Here is a 12,786-nt window from a genome sequence, read left to right as displayed (position 1 = left end):
TTGGGGCCTAGTGGCTGTCAAGGGGGGGTGTCAAGTGGGTGTCAATAACTTCACCAGATTCCGGTGGTGGACCGAGAAAAAGCAGAGAGGGCCAGGAAGGCTCTATGGGATCCAGAGCCTTCACTCTTAACCACCTCGGCGTTCTGATTCCCAAGGATTTCTGTGCAAAAAGCGGTACATTTAATTTTCAGCACCTTTTTCCTGTAACTTACCAAAATGAGCCAAGCAAGAGTTTAGTATACATTCTGAGTATAATAAAAGTGTCAAACACTAATTCTTGTCAAAAATAAAATAAAATTTATGAATAACTAACTGAAATACCTTGCATTTTTCCTCAATGCAGAAATATAAAGAAAATGCAGAAATAAATAAATCAATGCAGAAATAAATAAATGAAGGCAGAAACAAAATTATACAGGCTACAAGTGTACCTTAGAACACTTCTTTAGTGTGGTAGATCTTGAAGCATGGTAATGCGCAAAGTGGCACGTCACAATCTGGGCAGTAAGTGCGGGTCTCCTTCCGCATCTTTTTGCCATCCTTGTCCTTCTTATTGCAGCAAACAACGCACCTTCTTGTAGGGTTTGCTTTCTGTGGGGTCGGTGGCAAGTACTCCACAAAGTGTCTCCCTGAAAGCCGTGCCGGATTCACGACATATGATGCCCTGCGCCCCGGTCTAGATGTTGACTCTGGTGCGGGGTACTTCGTGCAGATTGCTTCCGTCAGCTGCCAGACAAAGTCATGGTGGGGTACAGGCCTTACACACCTTTTCTTGTAGAGCACATAGCCATTCCACAAGCACTGCTCAAGTAAGTGGCGGAAATTTTTTTTATAATATTTCCGCTGCTGCTTGCGGACAGCCGGATAGAAAGTCATGGCTCCATCAGCCCTGTCCACACCCCCCATAGTGTTGTTATAATCCAGTATGGCTTTGGGTTTATCCACCTCCTGTTTACTCCTGTTGGTGGTGCGGACAGTCTCGGCATTATGAATAGTGCTGAGGACACAGACATCACGTTTGTCCTTCCACCTTAGAGCCATCATTTTGCCTTTCTGCCAGGCAACGACCTCCCCCTTTTTCAGCTTCCTGGCAGAAAAGGCCGGCGGCAGATTCCGACGGTTAGCCCTCAAGGTACCATAGGCATCGGTTTTATGCTGGACCAGGTAATCAAAAAGTTCAGGGGAGCTGTAGAAATTGTCTGTCGTCAGGCAGTACCCCTGATCCAGCAATGGCTCAATTAGGGTTAGGACAGAGGAGGTGGCACACCCAAACTGGCTGAACTGAGGGGCAAATTTGGTGCCTTTGCCCGTGTAAATTACAGAGTTCCAGATGTACCCGGAGTTTGCCTCACAGAGCATATACGACTTCACCCCAAAGCGTGCCCTTTTTGAGGCAATAAATTGCACCCAGCTCAGTCTCCCCTTATATGCCATGAGGCTTTCGTCAACCGTGATGTCGCGATCTGGAACATACACAGCCTTGAAGTTCGCAACAATCATCTGGTATATGTCCCAAATTTTTTTCAGCTTGGGTGCGGGATGGGTGGCCTCATCAAACTCCTCGTTGTTTCCGAAGTGCAAATACTTCATGATGAGGGTATACCGTGGCTCGGACATAACAGATCCAAAGAAGGGCGTACTGAGGATCTTATTAGTGGTCCAGTACCACTTCTGCAGCGGCTTACCAACAACTCCCTGGAGGATGACGAGCCCCAGGAACACCCAGATGTCGTTGCTGGTCACAGGTTCCCACTTCCTGCTCCGCGAGAACCTGGGTAGAGAAGATCCCTGCTGATGTTGCGCTGCATAGCGATTCGTCTCCTCAACAATCTTGCGGATGACGTCATCAGTCAGGAAGAGCTCCAGAAAGGACAGCGGACTCTCGTCGCACGCGATCTTCTGCCCGGGTGCCCCTGTGAAGGGGAACCTGGGTGGCGGAGCTTGAGTGGGGCTCCCCAGCTCACACCAGGTGCGTGCGACCGTCACTGGCTCCTCGGCTTCCTCATCACTGGTCTCCGTCTCCGAAGACAGGTTACCGGGAACATCGCTGTCTGTCGATTCCTCTAGGAGCTCGTCTTCGCTGTCGCTTGCCTCGAGGACATCCAACAACTCCTCGTCACGCACACGCCTCCGGGAGGACGAGGCCATGACCCCAAGCAGGGTACGGGGTCACGAGCAGCGACAAAAAAAAAAAACAAAAAAAACCAGCAAAAGCAAACGCACAGGGATCACAGCGTCTTGAAAAAGACGGAAAGCAATACGCAATCTGACAGTAATATGAACGAAGCTAAGGCTGGAAAAAAAGCAGTAATCGCACAGAAATCGCACAGAAATCACAGATGATAGCTGTAAACAGACTAACACTGGACGCTGAGGACTCTGAAAGAGGGAGAGCCAGTAACTGTTCAGGGCTTTTATTGAGAGCTGACAGGTGTTTGTGTTTGTGCAAACAACTTTTTGAATTACTGTAGCATGATTGGATTACATAGAGTTTGTGTACCTATGTAATCCAATGATGCAGTCGCCGCGACGGACACTAGGGGGCGCAGGAGCCGGCGTCAGAGGAAGTGGCTGGGCTACGCCATCTTCCCTGACTGCCGGATCTCCATAGGCTTGCGGAGAGGAGGGGAGCAGGGACCGGAGGATCGGGGGAGCCTGGGGAGCGGGGACCGGAGGATCGGAGGAGCCTGGGGAGCCTGGCGCCGGCGATCAGAGCCAGCAGGAGGGAGAGGGAGCCCCGCAGCAGCCGCAGCAGCACAGAGGAGGCGGCGGAGATCACGCTGTGCACGCTGGTGAGTGGGGACAGCGCTGGACGAGCTGAGCTCGTCCTAAACACTAACAGCAACTTTTTCTTGGACGAGCTCAGCTCGTCCAGAACGCTAGGGTGGTTAATAGGTGAGTATCAGACTAATTTTTTTGCAGCCCACTTGAGTATTTCTTCTGGTCTCGTTTGAACATCAACTTTTTTTATGAACGCCAGCGTTTACGGCTCAAGCTTTTAATGTCTTTCAGTGTATTTAATTTTTGTTGCTTCTGGTTGCTTTTACTGGAAGTGGGTTTTTCTTAAACGATATCCCCCAATCATCCCGTTTTTGTCAGGACAAACGTGGATCCTGCCCCCTTGTCCTGCCTACTTCTTATTAAATTATGTTTTTAAAATATTAATGCGAACCTGCCTTTCACCTTCACTGCAGCCTCTCTCAGGGCTGGGGCACACCTAGAACGCTTCTGAGCGCTTTTAAAAACTCTTGCGCTTTCAAAAACGCTTGGCTAATGTATTTGCGTGGGATTCATCACACCAGAGCGATGTGATTTTTTTGAGAAACGCAAACGCGAGTGCTAACCCGCATTTTTTTTTTTTAGAAAAAGCTGCACACTTCCAGCTCAAACTGTACAGAAATAAAAAAAAAAATTCTACACCAAAACGCTCCAAAAATTGCTAGGCATAAATAGAAAATCGCTAGGCACAAGTCTGAAATTGTTCTGAAAAATCACTTCCAAAAATGCTGAGCGTTAGCAATTCTGCTAGCCCTGTGCACCAGTCACCAGCCCTCACTGCTCCCTGCGCCCATGGAGCTCCTAGTGTGTAGAGCTCCCACGCAGCTAATCAGACGCTGGCTGGCTGGCTGTACACTTTATGGACAGCAGGTGGCAGCAGTGAGGATGGCTGTAGAAAGCTGCACCTCTCTTGCCAGCCATAGATGTCGTTGTCCTGCAGTGCTGACTGAGCCCAGGAGGATTGAGAGAAACCAGATAGAGATGAGGAGGGCAGCTTGGTAAAGAGCGGGGAGAGGAGAGCCAACAGAGAGGGGTAGGTGAAACCAGCACACACCATCATTACCACCCACTGCAGGTGTGCAATCACTATGACTGTTGACTGAGCACCCACTGTAACCTGGCACTATCTCACCCACTGCTTGTCACACACAGTAACTCATAGCTCCCAACTGTCCCTCTTTTGGGAGCCCTGTCTCTCTTTCCTCCTCATTTGTCCCTCTTTCAGGACTTTATCCCTCTTTCTATGTAAATATATATAATTCTCTACTAAAAATGTGTTTAATTGACTATAAACTATATTCCCATCCTTTTAAATTGATATATTACTAGTTTTAAAATATTAATATGAAGGAAAGTGAACCAGGATACAAAGGACCAGTGTGGTTTGAATTATAAAACAACGTATTTTTCTTAAAGTGTACCTTAAGTGTCCCAAAAAAATGAGTTTTACTCACCTGGGGCTTACCTCAGCCCCCTGCAGCTGATCGGTGCCCACGACGAGTCGCTCTGATGCTCCGGGTCCCGCTGGCGGCCACTTCCGGTTTCGCCGTCAGGATCCGTCAGGCTGGGGAACGCGGCTGATACTACGCGTTCCCAGCCAAAATAGCACCCCTATGCGGCCATATGTCCGCATAGGCACCCGTATGCGGACATATGGCCGCATAGGGGTGCTATCTTGGCTGGGAACGCGTAGTATCAGCCGCGTTCCCCAGCCTGACGGCGAAACCGGAAGTGGCCGCCAGCGGGACCCGGAGCATCAGAGCGACTCGTCATGGGCACCGATCAGCTGCAGGGGGCTGAGGTAAGCCCCAGGTGAGTAAAACTCATTTTTTTTGGGACACTTAAGGTTCACTTTAAGGAATCTTTATGGTAAGCGTGAATAGGGGTGTGACGCGGGTGTGATCAGGGGCGTGGCTTAAGTGTCCTACTTTCTCATCTCAAAAAGTTGGGAGGTATGCATTATGTCAGTAGTTGTACTCACTACCTGTCACTACTTGCCTGCCACTAGAAACTGCAGATCACTATCTGCCTGCCATCAAAATCTATCACGCCCTGCCTGACACTACAATCTACTGCTCACTACCACCTGCCATTTGAGGCTTAAGCCCTTTTCAGAGGGACTGCTGAACTGCGCACTTGCCAAGCAGTTCAGTCTCCCATCTGTCGCCTTTCAGTGCAATGTGGGTGTAGCGACATTGCAGCGGTTGTAACACCACATGTGGCGTTACTGGGTGGTGGAGGAATGCGACATGTTAAGTCTGAGCACGGCTGCGGCCGCGTTCACATCTCGCTCAGTTGGGGGGGGGGTGTCTGTACAACGCCGGTTAGTGCCCGGCTGGTGCAGGAGAGTAGTTAGCAGGCGGTGAATTCACCGCTTGTCAGCTGCCCATCATTGGAGGCTACTTTTCATTACAGATCACTGTCTACCCACAAGATTTTGAATATATGAATATAAATAGGGGTGTGGTGGGGCGGTGCTGATGGTACATAGGGGTGTGTCTAAAGGTGTCCCTCGGTGGGACGAGCAGTGCAACTAGGGGACCAGGAGAGGAACAGAAAGTCCCTATAGGACCCAGAGCCTTCCCTCTCCATAGCTAAGTATCTGTTGTTTAGTTTATTTTTTTTGTTTCAGACTCTCTTTAATACATACATGTCAGACTCCGGCCCGTGGCACCATATTTGGCCCTCACAGCCATCACATTTGGCCCTCAGGTGGCTTTCCCACTTTGCATTATGTTTGGCCCACTCTAGACCACCAGAGAAGCTATATTGGATTTACCCTCCAATAGATCACCAGGGAAGCCATCTGGGGAGGGGGAAAGCACTAGATACCAGGAAACTGTATTTGAGAGGGAGGGGGCTACTAGACACCAGGTAACTATAGGCGAGGGAAAGAGGACAGTTAAACATCAGGGAATTGTATAGGGAAGGTGGGAAAACCACTAAACACCAAGGAACTGTATAGGGGAAGGAAGGGGCTATTAGACTCCAGGGAATTTTATATGAGAGTGAGGGTGCCACTAAACAACGAGGTCGGCCCGCATCTTGGTCCCAGAGCTCAATTTCAGCACACTTTGTATTTGAGTTTGACACCCCTGCTTTAATATAATTCTGAGAACATTTTAACCTCTTGACGACCAGCTAACGCCGATTGGCGTAAACTGGTCGTCTTCGGGTTTCCATGGAAACGGCCACTTCGAGCGGCCTTTCCATGTCCGTTCACGGAGGGTGTCTCTGTGAACAGCCGGAGAGCCGCCGATCGCGGCTCGCCGGCAAAATGTAAACGCGGGGAAGAAATCCCCGCTGTTTACATCATATGGTGCTGCTGCGCAGCAGCGCCGTAAGGCAAATCGGCGATCCCCGGCCTCTGATTGGCCGGGGATCGCCGGCATATGATAGGCTGAAGCCTATCCTACAATGCGCAGGACGGATATCCGTCCTGCGCTGCCCAGAGGGAGAGGGGGGAGCGCCGAAAACGCTGCGGAGGGGGGCTTTGAAGAGCCCCCCCCCCCTGCAAAGCGCAGCAAGCCGGCGGCGATCAGACCCCCCCCAGCAGGACATCCCCCTGTGGGGAAAAAAGGGGGGAAGTCTGATCGCCCTGGCATAATTCTGATCTGTGCTGCGGGCTGGAGAGCCCACGCAGCACAGATCAGACAGAAATCCCCTGGTCGTCAAGTGGTTAAAGGGTTCACAAACTTATACATATGGCAGAATTTTGCTAACCAGGTGTCCCCAGACATTGCCAGCATTCCTGTTTAACGGTCTGTCGCTTTTGATGCTTGACAAATATAGTTTTATTTTTATTCACAAATTGCCCTCCTCTCTCCATGGAACAGAACAGACTGCTTAGCATGTGACAGCGCCTGCTCCTAAACTGTCACCTGAAAACGACCAGGAAAGATGGCTTCAGGCCACGTTAATCTACCATCTGTGCGTAGCTTTACAGCGCACATAAACATCAGATATTTACTGTTTATACGGAACGTCTTACTCTAATGCTTTTTTTTTTTTTTTTACTGGGAAGCTTTAGTCCCGGTTTTAAACCTTTTATGCACCGCAACTCTCATTAGAAATTATTTATAATTCCATTTTAATGTCACCGTAGCTTTTACTTATTTATTTGCGTTTTTGCATTATTTCCGCAGCTGAGTCAAGATGGCAAATTACCCCTTTTTACGCTCATTTCTTTCCAGGGATTGGAACATGTTGCCTTAGCGTGACGGCAGCTTAATGGCGGCGGCACCTTCTAACCGATTTGTGTAGTTATCGACTTGCCGGGAATAAGTAAGACCCGTTTGCTGTGCATTAGTGTCAGTAATCTGTACAGCGCCAAGTCATGTTGCCACCCTTCTCATCCGCTCCTCCCCTACGCGGTCCTGAGAGTTATTTGCGACTGCCGATGTCTCTCCGGCAGGTTCATGTTGTCCCTGCCTGCTGCTGAGTAATCAGTAATATCCCTGGGAACGTCCCTCCTGCAGATAACATATTAAACAGTAACCTATAATGTTCCGACTAAAGAAGGCCGCGCTCACTCCGGGAACAGTGAGTCTATCTGGTGCAGCCCACATCCCATTCATTATGAGAACATTCAGGCTATTAACACTACTGGTGGACAAGTACATCTTGCAGAAGAAAAAAACAACCCTTCAAAAAAGGCTTTCAGATAAGATTGCACATTGAGTACACAGATGCCCATTATCTCATCAGTGCAGCTTAATCTGCCAATGTTGGGCATGAGTAAAGGTAGCTATACATCTAGTGATGATGGGCAGATTCGTCAGAACTCTCTAAATACATACAGGGTACATTTCTCTATGTTTTTCTTTCTGTCCTGTGCGTGAGTTCAGGTCCACTTTAAGTTCATTGGCCCATTTCACCTTGGCTTTGGTCCTCTTTTAATCTAATAAATGAGCTTCTGCTCTCATTAGGGGGCATCTGGAGGTCAATGTACTTCAGCTAATTAACCTTAAGCAGCAGTCAACTGCTCAGAATTCAACCCCTCATTTTACACTCATAAGGAAAAAAAATATTTGATTAGACCTCTTAATGAGATCCTCTGGCAGGGTCGTGAACCCCACCGAAGTGACACAGCCAATCAATAACACCATTCCATGGACTGACTTATCTCCTGATTATAACACCCCCCCCCCCCCATCTCTCTGAGTAATAGAACCAGCTATTAACGGTAATCCATAGCACGGTTCACCTGTTATCTACGTGAGCAGCGGTAAATAATGGTGAGTTTAGCCTTTCTCAGGACAAGATCTCTATCTTCTCAAGCCTTTAAGCACGCTCAGCTGGATAGCGATCATCCTCAACGAGGTTTAGCTCCTATTCTATCACGCTAGGATCCCGCTAAGCGGTTCTGACAGGCCTTGTTAGCAGGAACAGCCTTGAATATTCCACGCCGGAGCGTGCAGCCGAGAAGGAATGTAATGGGCTTAATGCGGCCGTATTGAAATTCCAGAGAACCGCGGCCACAAGGAGAACAAGACGCCGGATAGATCCATCTTGCAGAAGGAGAGACCCGGGCGGTGGCATTATTCACCTAAAATGCAGCAACAGCAACACAAGGACAAATTTATTAGAATACCAAATGTAGCAGATTTGTTTTCATACTTTACTTCATACATACTTGTGGAATGGATAAAAAGGACGAAAAGAAAATCTGAGCAATGAGATTTCTCAGGAGGATTGGAGATTTGCATGTCTTTCCAATTAAATGCCCCATTTACATATAAAAATTCCTAATGTGCCGCAGTTTGCCCGTCAGGACGATGTTCACTGACAGGTAACTATACAGGGGGTTTGGGATGGTCGGAAATGCCGGTTTCCAATTTTACTGAAATTCCGATTTTCTGTCAAGGGCGATTACAGTGTCCGCGGATTTTAAATTCCTGAAGAGCCTTTGGGGGGGGGGGGGGGGGGGCATTTTTGCTTTCTCTAATTGGCTAGATACTTTCGAGTTGACTCTGTATTCTCTGATTGGTCCAATGCTTCCAAGTTCTATGATTGGGCGAAAATCGCAGAGTTGTGATAATGCTGTATTTCTACAGAATTCCCGTTTTTCCAGTTTCCGAGGAGTCTTTTTCTGGTCAGTTTTTGCATTCTCTGATTGGCCGAATATTCCCGGTTTATACTTTTTCTGCCCTTAGGCCAAGTATGTTGTGGCTCCTCCTCCATGTGCAGCAGCGCCTCTCCCATTGCATGTGCAGCCCCCTCTGACGTGTGTAACATCCATGTACAGCAGCCCCTCCCATTCCATGTGCAGCCCCCTCTGACGTGTGAAACATCCATGTACAGCAGCCCCTCCCATTCCATGTCCAGTTCCCTCTGACGTGTGTATCATCCATGTACTGCAGCCCCTCCCATTCCATGTCCAGCCCCCTCTGACGTGTGTAACATCCATGTACTGCAGCCCCTCCCATTCCATGTCCAGCCCCCTCTGACGTGTGTAACATCCATGTACTGCAGCCCCTCCCATTCCATGTCCAGCCCCCTCTGATGTGTGTAACATCCATGTACTGCAGCCCCTCCCATTCCATGTCCAGCCCCTCTGACGTGTGTATCATCCATGTACTGCAGCCCCTCCCATTTCATGTCCAGCCCCCTCTGACGTGTGTATCATCCATGTACTGCAGCCCCTCTCTTTCATGTACAGCTTCCTTGGGCATCAACGTCCCTTTTTTATGTGTTGCTCCCCATTTTTACCCTTCTCTTTCATATGTAGGGACCCCTATTTCCCATCCAGGTCCCCCTTGGGCTGTAGCCACCCGAGGCCCAGGCAATTATGGCTTTTCCAGAAATCCAGCCCTGCCAATTGGTGCAATGCTTTCAATTTCTGTGATAGGGCTAAAATTACTAAGTCGCGGTAATGCAGTATTTCAACAGAATTCAATTTTCCGCTGCTCAACTGCGGCCAAATACGGCAAACCATTGTGTGTTCCACAATGCAGAGGGTCAATGAGATGCTATGAATTCTGGCTGACATTCATTTTATGTAAGTCAATTGTATGCAGCTTAGATTTGGACAATGAAGTGCACTTCATGCTGATTTTGGCCCAGTTCTAAAGCCAGATACACACATGCAATTTTGATTGACCAATGGTTTTCCAATTTTACCACCTCCATGTAGTATGAGGGCCAACAGGTTTTATGACAAAATTGTGGAGGTAAGCTCTCATACTACATGGAGGTGGTAACATTGGTCAGTGATTGGCCAAATAAAATTCAATGTGTGTCCCAAGCTTTAAAGAGAAAACGTAACCAAGGACTTCATGCCAATCAGTAGCTGATATCCCCTTTCCCATGAGAAATCGTTTTCTTTTCTCAGACGGCTCATCAGGGGGCTCTGTATGGATGATATTGTGGTGAAACCCCTCCCACCGTGTGATGTCAGGACCATGGTGCTGACATCACACTGTGGGAGCCTGTTGCATTGTGGGAAATAACAGCTGTTTCCAACTGCCAAAAAAGCCATCACCACTGACATCACCTGCCAGCAGTAAAAATGTCGACATGTGATGAATGTCAGAATGTAAATCAGGGAAATGAAAGATATTACACTGGCTTAATCATTTATACAAAATTATTGTAAAAATTAAGCACTTTTGTTCATTACGTTATTTTCACTGGAGTTCCTCTTTAACCTCCCTGGCGGTTAATTTTTTTTGCCAAATAGGCAAAGATCCTTTTTTTAAAACATTTTTTTTTTGTGTTTCATGTAAAGCTACCAGAGTGGTAGCTACATGAAACACCACTAGAGGGCGCATGTGTCCCTCTAGTGCGATCGTCGCCGGCATCAATAGCAAACAGCGGAAAGCGTATATAACGCGTTCCCCTGTTGGGCTTTTCCTGTCTCCATGGCGACGATCGGAATGACGTCATGGACGTCAGCCGACGTCCTGATGTCAGACGCCTCCGATCCAGCCCATAGCGCTGCCCGTAACTCATTGGTCTGGGCAGCGCAGGGCTCTGGCGGGGGGGGCCTCTTCTGCCGCTGCGTGCGGGCGATCACCGCAGAGCGGCGGCGATCAAGCTGTGCGCGCGGCTAGCAAAGTGCTAGCTGCGCGCACAGCACTTTAAATGGCACAAATCGCCCCACCAGGGGCTGAGATATCTTCCTGCGCGGCATAGCCCGAGCTCAGCTCGGGCTTACCGCCAGGAAGGTTAAAGAGAACCTGAACTGAAAATAAAAAATCAAAATAACCATACACAGGTCATACTTACCTCCTGTGTAGTCTACTCCTCAATAGCTTTCTCCTCTCCCGAATCCCATTTGTCCACTGGGATCAATGGATTTCTCTGGCCTCCATTTTCAAAAAGGCCATTACCCCATAACCGCTTCCTGGTCAGCACACTGTTAAACTGTAATATCACCCACTTGAGCCACAGGGAAACATGGACATTACCTTGCACATTCAGTTGTAACTGACAGCTGCTGATATATAACTGACAGCCAGTAGTATATTTCAGTTCTGACAAAATATTGTCAGAACTGGAAGGGATCATTGTAAGAAGAAAATGGTGAGCTTCTGAGAGGAACTGACGGCGAGGTTAGTATGTAATCTTCATTTGCTGCTACATCATATGTTTATTTTAAATAATTTTCCTCGCTTCAGGTTCCCTTTAAGGTCAGATGTAAGACTCCGCCCACAAAAGTGCCGGCTCGTATCATAGGCTTCCTGCAACACAATGCTGCCCAGCTGCGGCATGTCAAGAGGGTTTGGGAAGTATGGAAACGCTGTGCTGAATACATTGTGTGGAGAGAAGGGGGAGGAGACTCTCACGGTTCTGAAGGTTATTGGCTACCATGTCTGAGGCCCAGCTTATTGGCTTACAAGTCTAACAGACCATGTTGCACAGGGAAAAGCACATAAACGTTGCAGGCAATTCTATGCTGCACAAGAAGTATGTGCAGCAATTCTTTGTACCAGCATCAGTTGGCTTGAGGTGTGGGCAGGAGTAGACAAGTACTGTGAATAGGAAAAGGCTGAGCTTGAATACCAAGTGATGGGGGCAGTGTGAGGCCTCTTTCAGGCCTGGAATCCACTACAAATCGCTAGTACAATCGCTAGCGTTTTTAAAAGCGATTTCATGAGCGTTTTCCGAGTTTTTGGGATCGATTTTAAAAAGTGTAAACTTTTTGCCAGCGATTGTGTAGAGATTTGCGATAAGTGATTTTAATTCTGATTGGTCCTTTCAATGTATCATAATATTATTTACAGTTTGCAATCGCACTCAAATCGCTATGTGTAGCGATTCATGAGCGATTTGCCAGCGCTTCAGTACATTACATTGAAGCGCAAGCGCTTTCAAAATGCTGCATGTCCTGCGATTGCGATTTTGCTTATCGCAATCGTAGCGATTGCGATAAGCAAATTGTGGAATTTGTTACATTTATTTACATTGGCAGAGCGTTTAGGGAAATAGCTAGCGATTCAAAGCGCTCCCCAAACGCTCAAAAAATCGCTCTAGTGGGTTCCAGCCCTCACAGTAGGACGTTGCGTTTCAGTGCGACGTTAAAGGGAACCAGAGAGGTTCAAAAAAAGTTTTTATACATACCTGGGGCTTCCTCCAGCCCCATACGCACGGACCGCTCCCACGCTGCCGTCCTCTGCTGCCTGGATCCGCCGGCACCGGGTTCGGTCATTGCCGCGAGTCGGCCGGCGGACGCGGACGATTCTCCGCATCACACGGCGCTCCCTCTATACAAGTACGCATGAGGCTGCCTACTGCGCAGCCGCATGCGTACGGGTATGGAGGGAGCCCCTGTGATGCGGACAATTGGCCGCGTCCGCCGGAAGTGACGGGCCCGGTACCGGCGGTTCCAGGAAGCGGAGGATGGCGGCGTGGGAGCGATCCAGGCTTATGGGGCTGGAGGAAGCCCCAGGTATGTATAAAAGCCTTTGTCTATTTTAACAACCCATTCCCCTCTGGTTCCCTTTAAGGTCGCACAACGCGGCCCTAACGCAATGCATGTAGACTTTAACTTGGACGTTATTGTGT

At 48.5% G+C, this 12,786-nt stretch overlaps 1 protein-coding gene across 5 annotated transcripts in view; it reads left to right on the top strand.

Moving 5' to 3' along the window:
- Positions 1-12,786, top strand: part of ALK (ALK receptor tyrosine kinase) — a 942,963-nt gene that overhangs the window by 75,263 nt on the left and 854,914 nt on the right. For 3 of the 5 annotated variants that reach the window (XM_068232765.1, XM_068232766.1, XM_068232764.1), the window contains exon 1: positions 3,702-3,811. The exons of the other annotated variants lie outside the window; for them this stretch is intronic. The gene's annotated coding sequence lies outside the window, so the exon portion shown is untranslated. Of the gene's footprint in view, positions 1-3,701; positions 3,812-12,786 lie in introns of those variants that run through there. 5 annotated transcript variants of the gene reach the window in all.

Source organism: Hyperolius riggenbachi, chromosome 4, assembly GCF_040937935.1.
Source record: "Hyperolius riggenbachi isolate aHypRig1 chromosome 4, aHypRig1.pri, whole genome shotgun sequence".
In the NCBI taxonomy this organism is placed as follows: domain Eukaryota; kingdom Metazoa; phylum Chordata; class Amphibia; order Anura; family Hyperoliidae; genus Hyperolius; species Hyperolius riggenbachi.
This window is presented reverse-complemented; position numbering and strand designations above follow the sequence as displayed.